A 24,482-nucleotide genomic window follows, 5' to 3' on the forward strand; every position below is an offset into this window, starting at 1 on the left:
CACGTCCCTGCTGAGTGGGGCTGCAGGCCGTGGTGGGGCGAGGAAGAGCAGAAAACTTAGCCAGTGGACGTGCAGTTTCTCCAGGGAGGAGGGACCAATCGTACTGACGGTGAGCCTTCTTTGCCCAGTATTCTGTAAGGTTCTACACAGTGGCAGAAAGCCCTAGGACAGGAGATTCAGCTAATTTATTTGGCTTTCTTTTTAAAAGATTTATTTTCCTTATTTGAAAGATAGAGTTAGAGAGGGAGAAACACAGAGAGAAAAGTCTTCCATCTGCTGGTTTGCTCCCAAAACAGCCACAACAGCCAGAGCTGGACCAGGCTGAAACCAGGAGCTTCTTCCAGGTCTCCCACGAGGGTGGAGCACTTGGTGCATCTCCTGCTCCCCCAAGTGCATTAGCAGGAAGTGGGATCAGAAATGGAGCAGCCCGGGACTCGAACCAGCGCCCATACGGGATGCCAGCATTGCAGGTGGCAGCTTAGCCCGCTAACGCCACAGCGCCGGCCCCCGGGCTGACTGTGCTCTGCTGGCTCCTCCATACTCTTAGGTCCTCTCCATGAGTGTGCTCTGTCTGAGCAGCAGCAGAAGGAGAGAGATGCCCTGCCCCAGTGTTCAGCACTTCGCCCCGCCCCGCCCCAGCCTCAGCAGCTTCCCCTGCAGAGGAGACCAGGATCAGCCACCTCCCCGCAGCTACAACTGCCCTGAGACCACGCCCCTCCAGGTTCTCTGGCATCCAGTCCTCTCCCCCTTCCCTGATTCTCCCAGCCCAGGCTCAGAGAGAGGGAGGAAGAGTGAGCGAGCGAGCTACAGGTGAGGACAGCGGAGCTGCCCAAGGAGCAGATCCTGGTCCCGGACATCAGTCCACTCAGCTTCTCCCTCTGGACCCTGGAGTGACCGAGTCCCTTCCTGTCGGTGCAGGAGGACAAAGGCTGACGCGGGCTGGTGCAGTCCCCTTGTCCGCCCTCTTGGATGCGCCACTGGCGTGCAGCACAGCTTCCTGGGCATCCTCTCTGTCTCTCGCGAGCCCCATCGTCTCCCTCCCCCTGGCTTGTTTCTGTTTTTAGTGCTGTGTCTGTTGAGAGACTAGAGAGGACTGGGGTACATCGCGTGGAGCTGCACCGTTCTCCCTCCTGGCCCCGTAGAAACCTCGGTGTAGTTGCACAGGCAGGGAGGCTTCCTTGAGGAAGGGTCCTGTGGGAGAGGGGCTGCCGAGGTCACCTGCTGTTGCCAGGCTACCTTCTGCCTCTTCTTTTTTTTTTTTTTTTTGACAGGCAGAGTGGACAGTGAGAGAGACAGAGAGAAAGGTCTTCCTTTTGCCGTTGGTTCACCCTCCAATGGCCGCCACGGCCGGCGCGCTGTGACCAGCACGTTACTGGAGCCAGGTGCTTCCCCTGGTCTCCCATGCGGGTGCAGGGCCCAAAGACTCGGGCCATCCTCCACTGCACTCCCTGGCTACAGCAGAGAGCTGGCCTGGAAGAGGGGCAACCAGGACAGAATCCGGCGCCCCGACGGGGACTAGAACCCGGTGTGCCGGCGCCGCAAGGCAGAGGATTAGCCTAGTGAGCCGGGGCGCTGGCCTACCTTCTGCTTCTAAACTGCCATCTGGCGGGGCAGAGGAGGCACCAGCGCAGGGGGAGCGCGGCCTCCGCTGGGGCGCCTGCAAACATCCGGGAGAGCTACCATGGGCCTGAGTCCTCGCCTCGTCCTCACGGGATGGAGAAGGGGGAGCTGGGGGTGCCCCGGCCCCTGGCTGGACTTGGATTTCGAGAACCAGGAGCTGGCGGGCCTTCGGAGCAGGCTCCCGGGCGCTCCTCCTGGGGGCAACTGCTGCTTTCAAAGCCATCAGCCAAGGGTTGGGCGAGTGAGCATCCAGAAGCCTTGAGGGAGCCCCCGGGCCCTTGCAGCAGGACCCCAGAGCACCTGCCCACAGGGACCAGAAGCCCCGCACTTCCGGGGCCTGGGGGCCGGCCCGCGCATCCCCTTTGGCTCTCCGGTCTGCCTCTTACCCGTGCCCCATTGTTCATCTGGTCTCTGAGACGATCCCAGCCTTTCTCAAATATTCTTACCTTGAAAGATGTGTATCCAGAGTGGGGGAGCCTGTGGCATTGACCGACTCACAGGGGGCAAAAGGTCGACCCCGCAGCGCCCCCTTGCCCTAGCCTTCCTCCTGCAGGCCCCCCCCCCCCGCCCCGCCCTGAGCCCCCTGCCAGCAGTGGGTGCGGCTGCCACGGGGGAGAGCCCGGTGCCTTTTCTCCCCAGCGCTGCCCTCCCCACCTGCCCCTCAGGAGCTGGGGGCTTTTGCGAGGGGGTGTCTCAAGTGTTCCTCCCTGGGACAGGTGGGGGCACATGAGAGGGGGCCCCCGACTTCATTCCCGTCCCCTGTAATAAATGAAGCCCACTCCCCTCCCCCCGAGAGCGATGGGAAGAAAGTGGAGGGGGCTCGAGGGCGTGTGAATCCCGCTGGGGGAGGAGGTGACCTGAGCCGCCTGCTCCAGCCCTTCCCAGACCCCTGCTCCCTCTCCCCACTCTCCTGCGCTGTCTGTCGAAGGCGGGACCAGCAAGGAAGCCACGCCCACTGCACCCCCCCCCCCGCCCCGCCCCGCCCCGCTGCAGAATCCATCCTAGTAGGGAAGAGAAAAAGCACACTTGGCTTTGGTTTTGTGCAGGTTCCGTGCTTCAGCGATTTTTCTCTGTCTTCAGTACCCACAGGGGGATAATAAACAGCTCACCCAAGGTGTAAGGTGTTCACATAAATATTTATTAAGTACATCGGAAGATTTAATTCTGAATTCTGTCAAGTCTTTTATTACCTCAGATCATTCTAAAAAGCAAGCCAATAAGAAGCTCGGGGCTCCTCCTCGACCATTTCTGCTCCTGAGACTCGTGCCTGACAGGTGACCCGGGAGAGCTCATGTCTAGGTTTTTAAAGTCAATGGTTTCTGTGTGTGTGTGTGTGTGTGCGTGTGCTAGTTTCCATAGGAGAGAAAATACAGAAATATTATGCAAAAAAACATATAGTCTTCTTTAGTTTAGAAATTGATATTTTTGAGTCAGCCATATGTCTTGTATTTGAAGGATTCACAATCCAGTGCCGTCACGGAACCCGGTGGAAGGAAGTGCGCACCTAGCTCTTGACACGAGGGGTGACCTCATGTCTCTGCCGTTGGTTTCAGAGCCAGCGCACTGTATTTCCTTTCGCCAAACAGCCATCCTTGTACTTAGGGGGAAAAAATCTGTCGGGTTCTAGACTTTTTTAATATAAATTTTGTTGATATGGAATGAAGTAAGTTTCAGTGTTTATGTGCATGTTGTTTTTTTTTTTTTTTATGTAAGTTTTTTCTATTGAGTTTCAGCGATCCAATTGGCAGTGAGCAGATATGGCACAAGTTGCTAACACTTCTCCCCAAAATGGCGCTTTGGGTTTGAAAGGGTCTGACGGGGAGGGGAGAAAGTGCCATCCTCGCATCCTCTCCCGTGAGCTTAGGGAGCCCGGGCTGGCCGGGAGGAGCGCAGCCTGGCCCGCACAAGCCACAGGCTCCTGGCAGCCGGCCGTTAGAGCCCGGACCTTCTGCCCGAGGTGTGTTTCTCAGAGAATGGCAGGCAAAGTGCTCCCCAGGCCAGCACCACCTCCCAGTCCCTAGGATGCTCCGGTCTGGGGTCCGCTGCTTTTTATGGCTCTCTCACTTCCTGTTCCCCTGGGAGTTTTCCACGAGTGAGTCTTTGTGCGCGCACCTGATTTGAGGCTCCTTCCCTCCCCTAGAAAGGTTTTGTGCTTTGTGCTGGGTCGGGGACAGCGGGCTCAGCCTCAGGGCAGCAGTGACTGGTCCTGGCCCAGGGCTGAGCCCTTCCCGTAGGGGTCCCCCATCTTTGAGGGGTCCAGGGAGGCTTCATTACTTGGCTTTCTTCCCCCAGAGTGTCAAGAGGGGAGAGTCTGCCCAGTTCAGTCTGAGCGATTCCCTCACTGCCCAAAACCCAGCGAGGCTGGGCACACTCGCATGCCCCCTCCTGGGACCATCCCCCTCGGCGCACTTCCTCACCTGTCCCATGTGGGGACCACATGGAGGCCATGGTGCTGAGGAACGCCCCAGAGTAGACCAGGCCCTCGGTTCCGCGTGGCTCCATGCCAGTCCTGTTGCCCTCCCACCCCTGCCATCGGGCCTGCTGTTCCAGGAGGCGGAGGGAGATGAGCCCCCCGTGCCCAGTCGGCCCGGGGCTCCTGTCTTGTCCGTGTGTGTGTGTGTGTGTGTGTATGCCACGTGTGCATATGCCCTATGTCCATGCCAACCTGTGTGCGTGTGCTCTTGGAATGCACACACAGGTAGAAACTTGGAGTTCCACCTTGTCCTTTTTGTTAGCTAGTAGAACAAGCGCTGGTATTTTTGTACAAAAGAGAAAAACACAAGGTTGACTCTTGTGGCCTGCATGACACAAACAAAGGACGTGTGCCCAGTGTTTGCAGTTCAACTGCAGCTCAGCACCGGCCTGTATCGCATCTTGGTATCTTTAAGCTCTGTGGACAATATTTCGCATGTATTTATATGGTTCTTGGGGTGGGAGGGGGGTGCTATATATTGGCAGATGTGCCATTCAAGTGTGGTGTTCCACTGAGAAGGGAAGAAGAGCAAAGGAGTTTTCAAAGGGATTTTTTTTTTTTTTTTTTGGAACAAATAATTCTTGCTGATGAGCAGAAACCAGTACTGCCATGCACTGAGAATAAAGGCCCGTGCCCACTTGTAACTGCGCTGTCCTCCCTGTGTCACCGTCTCTGGGTACGGCCACCGCTCGTCGAAGTTGAGGAGGGAACTGCCCTAGCCACCCCATCAGAGCAGGTGCAGGCCTCGGCCTGTCGCTGGGCACGCACGGCCCTGGCTGCCACCCTCGTTGTTTTGTAGATTGGGCTCGGCTCTGCCCGCGTGGTTAGAAGCCATGTCTGGGAGCAGGGACGCCGGAGCTTCTGGAAAGGTAGGGGCGAGGCGGTCTGGGCAGGCCTGCCTCTCTTTGTCCGTCGCGCCCTGGCTCTGATGCAGCATGACGGGCCCAGGTGACAGCTGCCTCCTGGAAGGTCATCTGTGCTCCGCCTTCCTGTAGCTGTCACCCAGGCGCACAGTCAGGTCGCCGCTCTGCTTTGAAACATCAGAGACAGGAAAGGGCCGTGTCCGCCCCCTCCAGCTCTTTTAGGAAAGGACCCCTGTGAGGCCTTGTCCCCGCTGGCACGGTGCCTGCTCCTCTTCTTCACACCAAGGGCTGGGATAGAAAATAAATAAATAAATAAATAAATAAATAAAGCTACAGGCAAAAGTAAAAATTTTTGTGAAAACGAGCTGGGGTTTATTTGCTCCCAGGAGTTGCAAAATCATCACAGACAGAACTAAGGTCCTTTCTGCTGAAGCCCCGCCCTGTGTCTTCCGCTCTCAATGCCGCCTGTCTCCGTTGGGCCTCAGTCTGTGCCTCTCGGCTCTGCCAAACAGAGGCTCCCACGGCTCCCCGCCTCCTGACCCCAGCACGGGATGTGGAAGCCTCGGGAGTATCCCGGGAGCCAGCGCCCGGCGCAGCGGGTTAGACCTCCGCCGCCTGCAACACCAGCATCCCAGACCAGAGCACCGGTTTGAGTCCCGGCTGCTCTGCTTCTGGTACAGCTTCCTGCCGATGTACCTGGGAAAGCAAATACCTGGGCCCTTGCCACCCACCTGGGAGACCCGGGTGGACTTCCTGGCTTCCGCCTGGCACAGCTCTGGCTGTTAGCAACCATTCAGGGAGTGAACCAGCAGATGGAAACTCTTTGTCACTCTGCCCTTCAAATAAATTTTTTTTTCCAAAAAAGTATTCTAGCAGAAACAACCATACCCCTAAGACTAGTTCAATGGACAGTCAAATCCACTCGTGGGGGCGGTCATTTGGCACAGGGGTTAAGACACTGCTTAAGGCAGCCACACCCAAGCCTGGATCTGCTTCCTTCCCTGGGAGGCAGCAGGTAATGGCTCAGGAACCTGGGTCCCTGCCCACCATGTGGGAGACTCCGATGGAGCTCCAGGCTCCTAGCTGTTGCCTGGCCCAGCCCTGGTTGGTGCAGGTGTTTGGGGAGTGAACCAGCAGATGGAAGATCTCTGTCTTTCCCTCCCTTTCAAATAAAAACTTTTAAACAATTTGTGAATTACAAAAAAGAAGGCCAACTTGGCCCCTCGGCCAGTGGCCAGTCCTGTGTGTGAAGGAAGGAACATGCCCCCCCCCCCCCCCGCTCACATGTAAATGAACGGGTGTGGCTCTGTGCTGATAAAATAAAAAAACAGGCAGTGGGCCGGATTTAGCCCACACACGATAATTTTTGCTGACTCTGGGATGGAATAAAAAGGCCCCAACATATTTTAATGAGCGTTCTAGGTGATAATAGTGTAGGATTACAATATTTGAAGAAGCAATGATCAAGCATCGGTTGAATATGATCATATTTATGAGATCTGATTTATCCCGATTGACAAGTAAAATTTCACTTGTTGATCTATCATCACTGATAGCTTTGGGATCCGCAAGGAGGGAAGGCCTACACTTCCGGGAATGGAGAGGCCTACTTCCGGGGAAGAAAGTCCTTGTCAAGGTCCCTGCGGGTGCCTAAAGGTCAACCAATGAGGATCAGACCCGCCTCAACCTTTAACCCTCACGCCCTGAATCTATAAAAGGAGCTCTCCCAATCTCTGATGCGTGACTTCCCTGGCCCCCGCTCTGTTGGGACCGGGGAACCTCACCTGGGAGCGGAACCCCAGTAAAAGCCTGTGAATTAATTGATTCGTCTGCCTGGGAAGATTTGTTGCGTGCCGGACACCTTACAATCATGAGACTGTAAAACACAAAAGATAAATAATTTTAAAGTAAACCCAAAAGGTAGGTTTCCTTCAGGGTAGCTAACTCATGGTTGCTTTTGCAACATTAACAATTAAAGACAAACAGTGAAATCATATCTTCAGAATGCTGAGAAACTGTGGGGCCCCATGGGCTGGCCAGCCGTGGGGCCTTCATGTCAAGGTCGGTCTGATAGCTGTTGCTGTGTTTTTATCACAAGGCTAGTTTTGGTAGGGCAATGCTTTCCAACGGTCCGGACTTTCCAGAGGAACTGAGCCTGTCTCGTAAACAAGATGGCACTGAGGACTATGCAGTGAGCCTGCCTGCTGAGTGACACCTCATCTGATTGGCCCAAGGACGCGTGCACACTGCATGAACAAACAGCGGATTGGAGTGTTCCGTGCATGGACTTGAGCCCACTTGCAATTGGCCGGATTTTGTATATAAGCTGTGTGCCCAGGAAGGAGGGGTCCTTTTTTCATCTCCTCTCTTCCTCCCTCCATTCTTTCTCTGTCGCTGTTATTTTCTTAATAAAAGTCTACTGAAGACCGATTAGCTGCGAGCAGCATTGTTCCTTTGCAGGCAAGTGTGGGGAGCAACTGGGAGTAACTCGGACTAGACTGAGTTACTGGAATTAAGACTTATTCTATGCATCTGCTCTCCCACAATATGGCACTGGGAGAGGAGGAAACAGCTTCTACACAGCTGCCTCCAGTTCAACCAATAAACTGTAGGACCTGCTCCTGATTGGAGGAGAGCAGCGTACTCGGCGTGTGGGTAGCAGAGTTGGGATTGGTGGAAGAGGACTATAAAGGAGGAGAGAGACAACATGCACAGGGAACATCTACCTGAGGAACACCTGTGCAGCCCCCGAGAGAGCCGGCCGGTGGTGTGCTGCTCCCCCGCGGAAGTGGGGAAAGTGGCTAGGGGGAACCGCCCTTCCACGGAGGTGGAAGGGACGGTAGCCAACCCGGGAAGAACCAGCAGCAAACCCGGGGAGGGCCGAGCAGACAAAAGAACAGCGCAGGGTTTAGTGTCGTTCCTCCATAAAGAGGGGGAGCGACATAATGGTGCCGTGACTCGGATAGGAAGCCTAGGCAGGGTTTAGTGTCGTTCCTCCACGAAGACGGGGAGCGACAGGCAAGGAAGGTACAAGAAACATCACTGCTAAATACAAAATTCTACCATCAGGAAACACCTCTTCAAGAATGTAGGCCGAATAAAGCCGTCTGCAGGCAAACAAAAGCAGAGGTTTCTATCAAAAGAATCCGCACAGAAGAAACTTCTGAGAGAGAGAGAGTTCAAGAAGAATAAAAATAAAAGGAAGGGCACAGATTCAAGTAGGAATGGTGAGCGACTCAAACAGTAAGCGTAGAGCGAATCTGAGTGCTGAGAGTGGAGAAAATGCAAATGACAGTGTCTAATTTGTGTGGGGATAAATATGAAGCTGCAATTAAAATCTTTGGTAACTACAGTATCTACGTTGGAAGGCAGATAATCAGAGTTTAAGTATATTGAGATCGTTATTGTTTGGGAAGAGGTTAAAGATATTGATTATCTGGGTCGGCCGGTGCTGTGGCACAGCAGGGTAAGCTGTTAGGAAAAGGGAGCCCTTGTCTCCTCACACAGGGTACCAAAATGTTAGGAAAAGAGGTGCAGAACAGAGAGGAGGCAGTGTATGAATTTACAGCCAGACCAAATTTATTCAGAGAAAATAAATCCGTAGAGTGGGTGATCAGCTGCCTGCCCACTGATGGAGCACGTGGCAGAAGGCTCTGACCCCCGGGGGCCGGGCCTTTTTAAGGAGGGCTAGGGCTGGGGCTGGGGCTGGGGCTGGGGGTGGAGGGCAGCAGGTGGAGGGGAATTCCTGGAACTGGGTGGGGCCTTGGGAACCAGGGAAAGAATGCAGGGTGGGGTATGAAGGCAATAGGGTATGAGACCCAATTGAGATTCAAGGGCAAGGAATACATTCCACTGCTTATCTATGTTTTGGGCAATGAGCAAAAATGTCCTTGTTCCATCATAAGCCACCACCTGCAGCACCATCATCCCATAAGGGCTCTGGCTGAGTCCTGGCTGCTCCACTTCTGATCCAGCTCCCTGCTAATGTGCCTGGGAAAGCAGCGGAAGGTGGCCCAAGTCCCTGAGCCCCTGTCACCCACGTGAGAGACCCAGAGGGAGCTCCTGACTCCTAGCTTCAGCCTGGCCCAGCCCCAGTCATGGCAGCCATATGGGGACTAACCCAGTGGATGGAAGACTGATCTGTCCCTGACTTTCAAATAAATAAAGAAATAGATCTTTTCTAAAGAAAGAGATATTGATCATCAGGAGTCTTTAAGTTACATATACATGTTAAGATTTCTAGGCAGACACTAACAAACTAGCTACCATGTCATTTCCAAACTCACAGAAAGGGAGGAAAAAGAAAACACAAATGAATAGGAAATGGGGAACTTTAATAATAAACTTTAAGAATATGATAGAGGAAACAAGAATTGCTACCTTGTCACTTTGCATCAATAATCTTCATAATTTCATGTAAAATAGGTGAGAGAGGCAGACACAAAGCAGGCAGTAAAAACTGTAGGTTCTATCACTACTTTAACTGTACCTAAAACAAGACTGGAGCTTATACAGGCTACTCACACTCATTTGTTTATTTTTGAAGATTTACTTATTTGAAAGGCAGAGAGACAGAGAAAAGAGTGATCCTCCACCCACTGGTTCAGTTCCCAGATGACTGCAACAGCTGGAGCTGGGCCAGGCTGAAGCCAGGAGCCGGGAACGTTATGCAGGTCTCCCACATGAGTGGCAGGGGCCGAGCACTGGGGCCATCTTCTGCTGTTTTCCAAGGTGCATTAGCAGGGAGTTGGATCAGAAGCCGAGCAACCAGGACTTGAACAGGTGCTCTAATATGGGATGCCAGCATTGCAAGTGGTGGTTTAACCTGCCACACCACAACACCAGCCCCGCCATTCATATTTGTTGAAGAATAAATTAAATGGGTGAAAGTATTGATTCCAATATAAAGATGATCAGGTCGAGGTTCTGCTAAAGAAGAAAAGAGCGTGTCAGGACGCGGCTGAGGCTCACCTGCTGTATTTGGGGACTTTGTGGTTCTGAGCAGAATTCCACAGCACTTTTAAAAGTTTGTGGAAACTGTAATTAAAAGATTACAGTATTTTAGTGCCAAAAAAACCTGACTTGAAATCCATTCATTCAGGGGTCTTAAAGAAGAACATGAAAAGACATAGTATGAAAAAATTGCATGGATTTTTAAAAAAAATGTTGCACCAAAATAAACCTATCTTTCTGGGGGCAACACTATGGCACAGTGGGTTAAGCTGCTGCCTGCAATGCTGACATCGCATGTGGGTGCTGGTTCGAACCCCAGCCACATCACTTCTGATCCCTCTCCCTGCTAATGGCCTGGGAAGCAGCAGATGACCCAAGTGCTTGGGCCCCTGCACTCACGTGGGAGACCCAGAAGAGGCTCCTGGCTTTGGCCTATTGTAGCCATTTGGGGAGTGAACCAGCAGATGAAGAGATCTCTCTCTGTAACTCTTCATAATAAACAAATTTTAAAAAAAAACTATCATTCCATTTTCCCATGACCTTTTGAAGTCCCCCTGTGTATTTTGCCCACTCAGCTTTCACATCTGTAAAAATAAGGTGGATGACGACACAGAATAGTGCCCCTTAAATGCTGGGTGACCACAGGGGCCCAGACACAGAGCTTGGACCATATCCGGGTATCTGTAATGCAACTGCAGCCTCTGCCCTCTGCCGCGAACCTTCTGACCCGCAAGCCCATCCCTCACCTGGACTGAACCTGTGAAATGGGCTGACTGGGAGCATCCAGGAATAACAGGTATTCTAATGGGAGCTTGCTGGCTGGGGCACGTGGGTTAGCAAGTATCTCAGGATCTCATGGAATTGGGGCTGTTATTGTCCCCCCTTTATCAGTGCCAGGGTTGAGGAGCAGAGGCGCTGTCTTCCCCAGTGCCACACAGGTGTGCCATATATGGTGACTGGTCCCTGGGCAAGGGCACCTCAAAGGCAGTGCTATGGGGAAAGGGTGGCCTGTGCCCAGTTAGGGTTTGGATTCTGGCTCTGCTTCCCACTGTGCGACTGTAGAGGAGACACACAACCAGCTTTGCCTTCTGTTATATGGGAGTGGTCTGACTCATTTCCTCAAGGTTGTTGGGAAGGTCAAGTGGAATCACAGGTGAGGGGCTCGAAAAACCTGCAGAATGCATCCTGGATCTTGGGCTCGGAAGGCCTCAGCTGTCCCTGCTCTGGCCAGGCGCCTGTGCGCTCTGTTTGGATGACGCGGCAACCGTGGGAGAGTGGGCAGATGAAAGCTGACCTCCTGCACCCGCTCCCTGCCTGCCCTCTGCCCACTCCCTGCCACCCAGGCTCACTACACTGTGTTCAGAAAGCCCGGGCTGCCTCCCTTCCCCTGCCCGCTGCGCCTGGCCAGGTCACCTGTTGAGCTGTTTGCTGTGGACTCGCAGCCCTGACCTCACCTCCGTGCTGCTGGCCGCTGCTCCGTGACCACGACAGGCTGAGCCCCTTTCCTCCCCCACCCCGTCGTCCCTGCCTGTCGCAGTACTGCACATCCAGTTGCTCTCCTTCCTCCTCCTCTTATTGTGATGAAGTCTACCAGGAATGAACTTGACCCCAGGAATGAACTTGACCCCATCAGGCATGTTAAGTACATTCACTGTTGTGCATCATCTTCCCAAACAGACACTCTGTGCCCATTAAACGGCAGCCCCCATTTCCCCCTCCCGCCAGCCCTGTACCCTCTGAGTTGCCCTATCCCAGGTCATTCATATACATGGGATTAATGGTGTTTGTCCTTTTGTGTCCAGCACATTTCATGTTTTCAAAGGCCATCCGTGTCGTAGCAGATGCCAGAATTTCCTTTGTCTGTTCATCTGCCCGTGGAGCTCTCTTTTCTCCTATTCACTCACTCATTCACTTTATTTGAAAGCAGAGAGAGAGAGAGAGAAATAGACCTAACATCTGCTAGTTCACTCCCCAAATATGCCCAACTGCCTGGGCTGGGCCAGGCCCAAGTCAGGAGCCAGGAACTCCCATCTGGGTCTCCCCTGTGGGTAGCAGGGAACCCACTACTTGGGCAGTCACCTGCTGCCTGCCAGGGTGCACGACAGCAAGGAGCTGGGTTGGAAGCGGAGGTGGGACTTGTCCCAGGCACCCTGAGGTGGGATGTGGATATCCCAGTCAGCGGCTCACCCCGCTAACCACGATGCCTGCCCAGCTCTCCTCTCTTGAATCAAACTTCCAGGGTGGGCGTTTGGCCCAGCAATTAGACACCACTTGGAACACCTGTGTCCCATATCAGAGTGCCTGTGTCCAGCTCTACTTCCTGCTGATGCACCCCCTGGGAGGTAGCAGGGGACGGCTCACTGACCCCCTGCTGCCTAGGTGGGAGGCATGGACTAGGCTTCGGCCTGGCCCAGCATTGGGGGAACTGAGGGCATTTGGGGAATGAACCAGCAGATGGAAGTTTCTCTCTCTCTCTCTCTCCCTCTCCCTTTCTCCCTCTCTCCCTCTCTCCCTCTCCCTCCCTTTCAGAATAAATAAAGGAATAGACTGGATCAGATGTGTTTGGGCATTATCATAATGTGCAGTAATAGGGAGAGAAGCGCCTCCTTGCCTGAGGCAGGTGCTGAAAAGATCACTGTGGGGCGGCGTGGCTTGCAGGGCATGTGGGGTGGGGGGATGTAGGCGCCTGTGCTGTTTGTGAAGCCGCCTGAGGCTGCCTCTGCTCCCGGGGCTCCTCCCTCACAGAGGTCTCCTGTGCTGGGCAAAGGTGGCCACTGGGACCTCAGCCTTGCCTCCGCCTGCCTTCCCCCTGGATCCCCTGCTCTCCGCGCTGTAGGATCTGGAGACAGAGAGCAGCCGCCTTCCCTGTGTTTATACTTTGGGGGCTTTGTTTGTTTTGGTTTCTGTATTGTTGCCCTGGCTTGGATGCACTTCAGTGCTTCTGTAGGCACTGGGCTATAACCTAAGGCCTTCTTCACGCGGGTGTGTCCGCCTTCTTTAATTAGACTGGGGTGGCCTGGGACTTCCCCCGGGAAAAGGCCTTCGCCCTCCCCTTCTGTTTGGTCTCCTTTGTTCCTCTTCTTCTCTGCCCCTCAGTCCACCAGGAGCTGCACTGCAGCCACCTCTGTCTACACCACAATCTGTACCTCCAAGGCGTCCCAGTGGAAGACAATGATACACACACTTAGCGTGTCTCATCGTCGACGCTGGGAGGAAGTAGGAGAAGCCGTAGGAATCCTCTGAGCTCATCGGGACAGGAATTCCCCCGTAGCAGTGGCCTGGGTGGGCCTGCAGGGATCTGCTTCACACAGGTTGCTCCTTTGTTCTCTCAGTGCCGCTTAACTCTGCCTGCACATGGGACCTCGGTGCAGGGAGCCTGTCTCAGATTCGTCCTGGCTCCTCCTGTGGTGGCAGGGCCTTCGCCGAGTGAGTCATTCCACCTTTATGTGTTATAAAATCTGTCGAAGGAATGATAGCGTCAGAGCTCTTACAGGGGCGTCACGAAGATCAAACAGCAGAGCCCCGGAAACTGAGTTCTTAACACAGCCTCCGCCTCCTTTCATGAACTCCGCCTTCTGCTTGGTCTTGCTGACGGCGGCTTAACCGGGGGCCTCAGGCAGACGGATTCCCCAGATCCTTGGAAATCTGTGAATGGCAAATGCCTGGGCTAAAGCTGAGAGAGAGTGAGAGAGAGAGAGAGAGAGAGAATCTCCCATCTGCTGGCTCACTCCTTAGGTGGCTGCAACAGCCAGCGCTGAGCCAGGCCAAAACCTGGAACTTCACCTGGATTTCACACTTCATTGGCCTGGGCTCAGGCACTTGGGCCAACTTCCACTGCTTTCCCGGGCTGGGGAGCTGGAGCAGAAGTGGAGCAGCCGGGACGAGATCCAGCACCCGTTTGGGATGTGGGCATTGTAGGTGGTGGCTTTACCTGCTGCGCCATGACCCTGGCCCCCAATCTGCATGCTCAGGAAGATGGATTGGGAAGGACTTGGGGACCTTGTGAGGTGCAGGAGCTTGGCCAGCAATGGGCAGCCCTGGCCCCGTGGGCAGAGCTCAGGTGGGCCCGGGCTGGGGGCTCATGGCGACGCTGATTTGGCAGACTCAGCCCTGCTTCCCCCGCACCCCTGGCCACACTGGGTGGGCTTCCGGTTTTCTTCCTTAGCTATTTCTTAGGCCGTAGTGACTGAGGCGGCTGTGCCAAGCTGACAGCCAAGTGCGGCTGCGAGCCCATAGGCACCTTTTCCTGGGTTATGGAAGGATGAACATAGCCCAGGGCTGCCACGCTCATCCAGCAAAATGTAGAGAGGATTTTGTCTCCCAGCCACCTCCTTACAGGCCACACTCCCCGCCGCGCGCGCACACACACACACACACACACACAATGGTATAGCAACTCTGGAAAAACCTAAGGAAGCTCCCGTTGGCTCAGGGTACAGGGCTGAGCCCACTGCAGGGTGCGAGTGAGTGGCCTCCTGCAGCAGGTGAGGTCGCTGGGCTGCAGGGTTCTTTCCAGAGCCATTGAACACACGCAGGTGAGCGAGTCAGGGAGGTCTCTGGCCCTCTGCTCACGCTGCACTCAGACTTCCTGCGTGCTTTGCTTCTGCTCTGTCCTGCCTGTCTGGACTGCACAGCGTCTCTGTGCAGTGCCCAGCACAGTGTGTGACACGTACTTAAGTATAAGTTCAGGGCGGTTGTATTAGACTTTTCCCAAAGCCCCCTCCAAGGCTGATTCTTGGCCTTTGATGAGTTGTTTGATATAATCAGTAGGAAAAGCAGGGGACCTGCTTCCTAAAAAGGCCAGGAACTTATTAGCTAGTGCGTTTATTAGTGACGAAACTCTGATGCGTTAGGTTTGACTGCCTCCTAGCCTGTGGCCGTCCAAGGCTGACCCCACTCTGCCCTGAGAAGGTGGCAGGCCATAAATGGAATGTAACCTGCAGTGGTGCCCAAGTTGCTGCTTCTGGGCATAGCAGAGTCCTGAGCGGCTTGGTCTCCCTGCCATCTCCAGGAGGAGCCACACTGGCACCAGCTCAGCAGGGAGCCTCCAGGGGGGCTCTCGTGCTCTGCTGAGAGCTGTCCTTGAATCTGAGTCGGAAAGGGAATTCCTTGGCGACAGCGCCTGCGGGGAGGACTTGGTAGCACGTTGGCACTTCCCGCTGTTCCACTCGCCCATTTGGAACAAGAGCTGAAAGGGACCTGACCAGGGAGGGAATGGGCAGCGGGACAGCCTCCGTCCTGGGGAGAACGGCACCTCCACACATCACTTCTGGGGTTCCTGACTCACCTGCCTTCTTGCAGGCAAACCTCAGAGCCTTTGGAGGCCCATGGCTTTTCCCAAAGCAGCTTGGCTTGGGCCTCTAGGTTTGGTTGGGTGGGCTTTGGATTAAATAGGACCTGATCATCCTGCCGATGGGGCCTTCCACCCCGTGCTCCCCAGGGGGAGCGGGAACTGTGCAGACTGTCCGATTCCTTCCCGCGCTGCGTACCCTGTTCTTAGTTCTGTGGAGCCCAGCCCAGCCCAGCCCACCCCTTCTTAGGGCCAAGCCTCGTGCTTGGTCTCTTGGAAACCATGGCTACCGTCTTGGAAGCTCCTATGCCAGAGCTGTGCACTCACACCTGCACGCTCTCCAGCACGTGTCCCCAGAAGCAGGACAGCAGCCTCCGCCTGCTCAGAGCTGCTACAAGGAGAAGGTTCAGAGACCCAGCCCCTAGGGGATCCTCTCCCGAGCCGGGTAGCAGTGGTGTCTGCTGGGAGTCCGGGCTGGGGTCTATACCCGGCTTCCTTCTGCTCCCTGCCTCTCCCCCATCTCACTGTCACTTCGACGGCTGCTGGCGGAGGTGGGTATCTTTTGGCGTGCGCCAGCTTTTTTTCTTCTCTTCGCCTTGACATGTTTGTCCTCCTTGCTCTGGCGCTACTTTTTAAAGCCCCGAGTTGGGAGTCCAGGGAGCTACAGTGAGTAACTGCAGGAGCCCAGGGGAAGAATCCCACAGCCTTAGATGGTGAAGTTCCCATGGCTTCCCTGCCCGGGGCTGCCTCCCCCATGAAGCAGAGGCCTCTGTGTCTCGGGCTGGCCCTGGAGGAGGGAGGAGAGGGAGCAGGCCGGCCTGTCCTCAGCTTCCCCTTGGCTCTGACCACCCTCCACTCCCCCACCCGCTCCCACTTGAACAGGATTGTCCTCTGGTGAGAGGCATCTTGCTAATTTGGAACAGCTGGTGGGGGGGGGTGGAACAACTGTTCATACTATGCTGGGAGCTTGGCTGAGGGTCCCAGATCCTGCCTTTTGTTTTCCATCCTCAGGAATCTTCTCCTACGCCTCCCCTTCTCTGTTACGGCTCCTCACCTCTGGGTCCGCACTGTGAGAAATTTGCCTCTGCTTCAAGCCGAGTTAGATGCTGCATAAATCCATGGATAGCCATGGTTTCCAAGAGACCAAGCACGAGGCTTGGCCCTAAGAAGGGGTGGGCTGGGCTGGGCTGGGCTCCACAGAATGAAGAACAGGGTACGCAGCGCGGGAAGGAATCGGACAGTCTGCACAGTTCCCGCTCCCCCTGGGGAGCACGGGGTGGAAGGCCCCATCGGCAGGATGATCAGCTGGCCAACTTCTGCAGAAGCAAATGTAAGAGGGAAGCGGGGCTTTCGGGCTTGAGCGAAGGGTGCTGGGTCCCGGCCCGGGCGGTGCCTGTGGTCGGCGGCCGTCCTCTGTCCTGCCAGCGGCTCGGGAGCCGGTTGGTGCGGGCGGCGGGATGACCTGAGGCGTGACGCGCCAGCCGGACCATGGTCCACCTGACTGCCCTCCTCTGCAAGGCCTACCGTGGGGGCCACTTAACCATCCGCCTGGCCCTGGGTGGCTGCGCCAACCGCCCCTTCTACTGCATTGTGGCTGCTCACAACAAGTGCCCCAGGGATGGCCGTTTCGTGGAGCAGCTGGGTTCCTATGATCCACTGCCCAACAATCATGGAGAAAAGCTCGTTGCCCTCAACCTAGACCGGATCCGGCATTGGATTGGCTGCAGGGCCCACCTCTCTAAGCCTATGGAAAAGCTTCTGGGTCTTGCTGGCTTTTTCCCTCTGCATCCTATGACGATCACAAATGCTGAGAGACTGCGAAGGAAGCGAGCGAATGAAGTCCTTTTGGCTTCTCAGGAAACAGAGACAAAGTCTACAGAAACAGAAGCAAGCTGATTTCAGTGAGCATAGCAGTGAGAACAAGGTCAAGGTTCTCTTAAAACACTTGTGCACAACTCTTTATTTTGTTAGATTTGAAGGTCAATAAATGAAGTTTTCTGGAAAAAAAAAAAAAAGGAAGCAAATGTAAGAGAAATAGCATGCGAGGGCCGCGGTGGCTTGGCTCAGCTGGGTGAGGATGCCCCTTGCCGCCCCTCCTCGGCTCCCTCTGAGTCCTTGGGTATTGTGGTGGGAGGAGTTAGGAGGCTGCACCCAGGGAGTTGGATTTTAGCCTGGTATACGTGTGCCCTACCCAAGTTCCGTAGGCTCAGCACGGGGCCGAGGTGGGACGTCAGCGCCATCTTGCAGCGTGTGGTTGGATAGGTCTGGCTTTTCGTGTCCCACTCTTGCTCAGTCAGCCTCCTTGGGAACCAGGGTCAGATGGTAGCCTGGGGTATCTGCGCCACCTGCTTGGTCTCCCAGCCCCTTCCTCCTCCTTCAGGCCACTCCCCTATTCATGCTGTACTGGGAGCTTGGCTGAGCGTCCCAGATCCTGCCTTTTGTTTTCCATCCTCAGGAATCTTCTCCTACGCCTCCCCTTCTCTGTTACGGCTCCTCACCTCTGGGTCCGCACCGTGAGAAATTTGCCTCTGCTTCAAGCCGAGTTAGATGCTGCATAAATCCATGGGTAGCCAGGTGAGCTCCAGATGGCCTTGGGAGAAGGTAAATGGACTCTGTGTGCCTCGGGATTATCATCCAGGACCCCAGGGACACAGAAGGGCTCTGTGCTGCTACCAGCCAGGGTGGCCCCACACGGCCCGGCTCGCATATCCTTGCTCCTTCTGCTATTAGAGCCAGTGGGCCTGGGGCAGAGCTGATTGCTTGTAGAAATAGAATCGCAGGTAAGGAGAACTAAATCCCATCCAATTACGCCGTCCCCGGAGGGCGGTAAAAGAGCATGTGAGAGAGAGACAGGTTAGAGTGTGGGGTAGGGATGTAGATGGACCCCAAAGATTAAAGCTGGGAGCTTGGGAATGTGGTGTGGAGAGAAACGAGAAGAAGCAGTTCCGTGCTTCAGAAATAAAATAATATGGAAAAAGTCTTTTCCTGCCACTTCTGCAGCCCTCCTCGCCACCACGGCCGCCACGCCGCGGCTCTCCCAGGTTTCTCCTCCAAGGCGTCGCAGTAATAGTGAGATACTAGGAGGGGTGGTGGTTAGAATGGACGGAGATTCCCTTGCCTCTTCCTCTCTGCTCCTCGGCCAGCCCCACTGCACCCCCAGCCCTTTCAGTCCACCAATGTCAGGGCCCACAGAATGGCAGGGGCTGGGGATGGAGTGAGTGCCGGAGGAATGGTGCCACGCCTAACCGGGGCATGCGGCAGCTGGAGCCCTGCCTGGGACTTCCATACTCTTCCTCCCCTTGGAGACAGGAGCAGAGAAGGGCGGCGCCGTCACAGATTCCACACGTTGGGCAGGTGCTGGGGCTGGGGCTAGGACAGAGAGGAGATCCCACCTTTCTGCTCACTTGGAAGACAAATCCATAGCGCCCTCCCCTGAAAGGCTCTGTCAACAGTGGCCAGCTGGGCTGAGTCAGCCCTCACCTGCCCTTTTTCTGTCTCCACAATGGGCCTGCAGCCGCCACCAAGAATCCAAGCCTATCTAAATAGGTGCTCTTTATATATAGCTCGTGGTTCCTGGAAGCTTGCTCTGCCTCAGCCTTCCGAAACACGCCTGTGTCTCTTTGTCGTCTTACGTATCCCCAAGTCACGAGTGGCCGTTTAGCTTGAGTTCATACTGGGAAGAGAAGCCCTGGTTCTCTGGAGTGCTGATGGGCCGGTAGCTGGTGTCTTGCTCTCAGCCTACTCCCAGCTGTCCACGACTGCCCGCCCTGTCCCCCGGGTCCTCCCACAGGGGCTGGGGCGCTGATGGCAGTCAGCTTGCCAGGTTTAGAAATGATGCCTGCTCTGCTCTTTTGACCTCAAGGTGCTGCCAAGGCTGATTTCTGTCCCAAGACCTGATTTTTTCCAGCAAGTCTTTATCAGCTAGCTGGGGCTGTCAGTTAGGCCTTTGACCTCTCCTGAGGTGGCAAAAGAGAGTCGGCAGCATCTCCAGGCTCGCGTCCCTGTGGGGTTGTTGTCCATATACTTTCTCAGCCGTGCTGGCACGGGGGAGATACTCAGCTATCACAGGAGATGGGAAGAACTAGACGGGTCTGTGGGATTTGCTCTTCAACACTGCCCTAACTTTATCTGTAACTGGTTGGTGGTGGGAGGGTTATTTTGTTTTGTTTTGTTTTGCAGAGGGAGCTGGAATTAGATGGGGAGAGAGGGACAACAAAGTCCCCCCATGTCTTTTGGATTGCAGCCAGCTGCTTCTGCAAGGTCACTCTCTCTTCCACACTGTTTAGTGATTGACATCCTAGAGCACATTTGTCAAGTCAGGACACACTTTCAGCTTTGGGGTCTGTGTGTGTGTGTGCATGTGTACACGTGACAGAATGTGTGTGTACGAGTATCATAGCCACATGCGCTGGTGACTTTTTTTTTTTATTTAAAGATTTATTTATTTGAAAGGCAGAGTAACAGGCGGAGAGAGAGAGAGAGAGAGGGAGGTCTTCCACCCACTGCTTCACTCCCCAAATGGTCACAATGGCTGGAGCTGCGCTGATCCAAAGCCAGGAGCCAGGAGCTTCCTCCAGGTCTCCCAGGCAGGTGCAAGGGCCCAAGGACTTGGGCCATCTTCTACTGCTTTCCCAGGCCATAGCAGAGTGCTGGATCGGAAGAGGAGCAGCCAGGACTCAAACCGGCGCTCATATGGGATGCTGGCACTGCAGGGGCATCTCTACCCACTACACCACAGCGCTGGCCCCGGGCTGGTGACTTCTGTTCTCTTGTTCTTCAGCTGACATGGCCTGGAGCCCAGTTCATGTTTTCTTATTGCTTTGATTTTCAGCTAGGTAGGAGAGCGGACAAGGCAGAGGGCGTGGCGCCTCTGATCACCCCTACCTCCTTTGCCAGAACCACTCCAACGAGCCAAGTGACAGAGCTGTGGAGACAGGCTGTGTCCAGGGAGACCCAACCTTCCTTTCAGTGGCCCTTCAGCCTCTGAACCTTGCACGCAGGCCCCTGTTGCTGGCCAGGGGTCCTCACCACCCTGACTACCATCTGAAAGTCGTGCACCTGTACCCTTTGCCCCCGCTCCCTGAGGAGGGGAATTGGATGAGTGCCCTCTGCAGGTGTGGAGGAAATGGGCCCCTCCAGTGTGCCCTCGGGGTTGTCCCCCATGAGCCTGGAGCCCGGGTGGCACTGCTGCCCACAGGAGGTGGTCCTCTCCCTGAAGGGGAGCAGATGAGCAGGAGCGTGGGAGGGAGGCTGCTGGCTGCGGGGAGCAGATGAGGTGAGCGTTGGCCCTTAGGGAGCCGCACAGAGGCGGGTCTGGCTCCAGAGTGACCAGGCCTCTGTGGCCCAGGGCCACACCTTCCCAGACTCCTCACCCACTCTCCCCTTCCCGGCTCGGCCGGAAGCTCCGTTTTCTGGCTATCCATTCTTTTCGTTCCTGAGAAAGTTGTGGTAGCTGAGTTTTTTTTTTTTTTTTTTTTTTTAGCTTTTTAGGGGATTGGGAAAGGAAAACTCTAAAAGTAAAATAATAAAAAACAGCCCACTGTGCCATGATAGGCACATAAATAGCTTCCCCGGTAGCCAGGCTGCACACTCACTTTGCCATAGCAACCTAGAACGAGTGTTTATAACAGCCTGTCGACCGGCTGGAAAACAGCAGCTGCCGCAGTCTGCAACCCTTCTCGGGCAGCTGCCCTGGCCTTGGCCCTGGCCTGGGGGCAGTGGGTGGGCGCTCCCTGGAATGGTGAGGGGGTGGGGGATGAATGGGCGGGGCTGGCCCTCTGCTGGGGGTGGGGATGGCAGACTTGCAGGGGCCGGGCAGTAACATCTGGGGAGCTGTGAGTGAGCTGTGGTGTCGGGTTTCTATTCTCCCTCACTTGTGTGCTGCCTCTCCTCCTTCTGAGCTCCCTGAACCTGAACGGGGCCTGGGTGTCCCTGAGATCCTCGCGAGGCAGCCGGCTTTAACTTCCTGAAGCACTCCGGGCTTCTGCCGCGGTCTGTTCCGTGACCGCCTCTCCCATGTGTTTGCCCAGACTGGCAGGCGGGCTGTCCATGGGAAGCACTGGGGTCCCCCTGGGGAGGCAGGGACCAGCCTCCAGGAGGGTGGAGGGAGAGGGAAGAGGGGAGGGGAGAAGCGCGGAGAGCTTGCTGTGCCTTCCGCCTGCAGCCCCTACGGACAGGGTGCTAGCTGCTGGGCTGGGGCTCTGCCCTGGGCTTGGAGAGCCTCACGGGGCTGAGCGCAGAAATGCTGAGCTCTGATCTGCAGTGCTGGCAAAGCGGGAGACCGGGAGCGTAGGCTCCTCTTGTTTAGGAACCTGTAGGCAGGCCCATCCCCAGGCCTCTTGGGGCTTTCACCAGCCCTGCAGGAGATGCCCACTCTGATGCCCCCTGCAGGTGCAAGGGAGCATGACCAGCCCCCTTTCTAGAGCCCTGGGCTGGGGCTGGCATTGTGGCACGATGGATTAAGCCACCACCTCTGACACTGGCAATCCGTATCAGAGCACCAGTTCTAGTCCTGGCTGCTCTACTTCTGATCCAGCTCTCTGCTACTGCCCCTGGGAAGGCAGCAGATGACAGCTCAAGTGCTTGAGTGCCTGCCACCCACGTAGGAGACCCAGATGGGATTCCTGGCTCCTGACTTCAGCCTGGCCCAACTTCTGTTGTTGCAGACACTTGGGGAGTGAACCAGCAGGTGGAAGATCTCTGCCCACCTTTCAAATAACTAAGTACATCTAGAATAATAATAATTAAAAAAAAGCCTTGGGCTGGCACCAAGGCTCCTGTCTGTGGAGTGTGACCCAGGAGGAGGCCCTGTGGGCAGAGAGGTGATGAGCTATTAGGGAGTGGCCCTGGCGCTTGCCCTCAGTGAACACCAGCTTCTCAGCGTGGAGCCCTTGCTCGTTTTCTGTGATGTCCAGGAAAGTCAGGCTGAGCAAAGCCTGGAACAGGCAGAAGTGGGGAGGGGTCTCTGTCCTTTGATAGGTGAGCCTGTCATGGAGTCAGAACAGTCATGGGCGCGGCCAGGTGGGATGGCCAGGTGCGACAGCCTGTGTAGGCTGGTGTTTTCCTGCTTCCTGTCCTGCTGAGCCCCTGGGGACAGAGCAGCTGCCTGGGCCCTCCCTGGTGGGGGATGAGCTGTGGCCTCCCGGGGCTGAGGTCTGGGAGCAAGCAGGTCCTGCCTCCCACAGCCAGGGGAGAGTGACCCTCCTCTCGCTCTCCTGGAGCAGGACACAACTCCTCTGAAATTTGTTTCTAAACATAACCCAGGATGCCGTCCAGCTGCTAAAAAGCCCCTTTGTTCCCTTGGAACCGAAACGTGGAAAAACCACAGCCGCCCCAAGAAAGGCAATCTGTGTAGCCTGAGGGCGTGCCCACACGGAGGGCGCGCGCCGCTGCCCAGGCTGGGCGTCCTGTCTGTGGCCCGTGGCTTCCTGTCCCAGTTCCGAGCAGAGAGGAGCTGATGCCCTCGCTGGCCCTCCTCCTGAGCTCTGCCCCTCATCGGGCCAGGGAGCAGGGGGAGCCTGCCAGCGCCCCTCGCATGAAGCGCCCACTGCCACCTGAAGTCAGCTCCTGGCCTCACCCTGTCCGACTGTCTGAGCTTTGCCTGCTGTGAGCACCCCATGTCCCCTCTGAGTCACAGGACGATTAGTGGTGACCCACGCCTCTCAGAGGATCTGGAAGAGGGTGCCTTCCCCGAGGCCCTGGGCCGCAGGGACTGCCCATGTCATCTTGATGACATCGACGCTGTCCTAGGACGGAGACCCGGGGGTGACGTTGCCCTCCGGGGATGGTTCCTACTTCCTCCCTACTCATGCCATGGAGCTTCCTGGGTCTCTGATGTGGGCTGGATCTTTTTTTTTTTTTTAAAAAAAGATTTGTCTATTTACTTGAAAGGTAGTTGCAGAGGGAGGGAGGGAGGGAGGGGAGGAGAGAGAGAGGGAGAGAGGGAGAGAGAGAATCTTCCATCTGCTGTTTCACTCCCCAAAAGGCCGCAATGACTGGAGCTATTGGAGCTGGGCCAAACTGAAGCCAGGAGCCAGGAGTTCACCCAGGTCTCTCATGTGAGTGCAGGGGCCCTAGGACTTGGCCATCCTCCGCTGCTTCCCCAGGAGCATTAGCAGGGAGCTGGATTCCTAGTGGAGCAGCCGGGACTTAAACCGGCGCTGTGGGCTGCGGCTTAACCCCCGTGGGCTGGATCTTGCCAGGTCGTATGGGCAGGGGCTGGCTGGCAGGCTTGCGTGTACCCTCTGAGGGCTTGTCCTTCTCCCTGCCTCCTGCAGGCGTCTGGTCACAGCTGATGAGCCCCGCAGCAGCTGTCACAGCATGTCGTCGACACTGTGGAGCTGTCAGCCTCATGTCACATTTCCTTTTTGCTTTCTTGATCCTCAGGTGCAGAGCGAGTCCCATTGTGAATTCGTAGCCAGCGAGTGCCATTGTGTGAGGCCCTTCCTTTGCCTCCTGTTTCTGTTCCCTTCTCTGCCCGTGGACAGCAGGCTAGTGTGCTACTGATCGCAATACGTCCTTTAAAATCCATGGCACTGCTTTAGATGCATGTGTTTTTTTTTGACAGGTAGATTTTTTTTTTTTTTTGACAGGTAGAGTTATAGACAGTGAGAGAGAGAGACAGAGAGAAAGGTCTTCCTTCCGTTGGTTCACTCCCCAAATGGCCGCCACGGCCGGAGCTGCGCCGATCCAAAGCCAGGAGCCGGGTACTTCCTCCCAGTCTCCCATGTGGGTGCAGGGACCCAAGCACTTGGGCCATCCTCCACTGCCTTCCCAGACCACAGCAGAGAGCTGGACTGGAAGAGGAGCAACCGGGACTAGTACCTGGTGCCCCAACCGGGACTAGAACCCGGGGTGCCAGCACCACAGGCGGAGATTAGCCAAGTGAGCCACGGCGCCGGCCTGATGCGTGTGTCTTTAATTGATATAAATACAAGCCAGTTTTCCGCCACTAGGCACTGTGTTCTTGAGATCACAGTACTATCACGTGTGTGTCGACTCTTGTTTCTAACTGTTGCATGATATCGCGTGCTATCTAGCTTCATGTTTTACCTGTCCAGCATGGGGAAAGTGCATCCCCGGGGGCTTCCAACTTCCTGTCACCCCAAAGAATGCACAGTGAGCATCCTTGCCCCTGCTCCTTTTCGGGCCCTGTGCAAGCGTTTCTTTGAGGATTGCATACAGGAGTGGATCGCTGGGTCAAGGGTGTGCATAGGCTTGACCTACTGGGGAGCACCAGGTGGCTGTGGGGCGGGGCGATGAATTCGGGATCCCCGTGGCCCAG

General features: G+C 55.6%; 1 pseudogene; it reads left to right on the forward strand.

Moving 5' to 3' along the window:
• Positions 1 to 16,243: 16,243 nt before the first annotated feature.
• Positions 16,244 to 17,214, forward strand: LOC100345189 (small ribosomal subunit protein bS16m pseudogene; annotated as a pseudogene).
• The last annotated feature ends 7,268 nt before the right edge of the window (positions 17,215 to 24,482 follow it).

Source organism: Oryctolagus cuniculus, chromosome 13 (genome assembly GCF_964237555.1).
Source record: "Oryctolagus cuniculus chromosome 13, mOryCun1.1, whole genome shotgun sequence".
NCBI lineage: Eukaryota > Metazoa > Chordata > Mammalia > Lagomorpha > Leporidae > Oryctolagus > Oryctolagus cuniculus.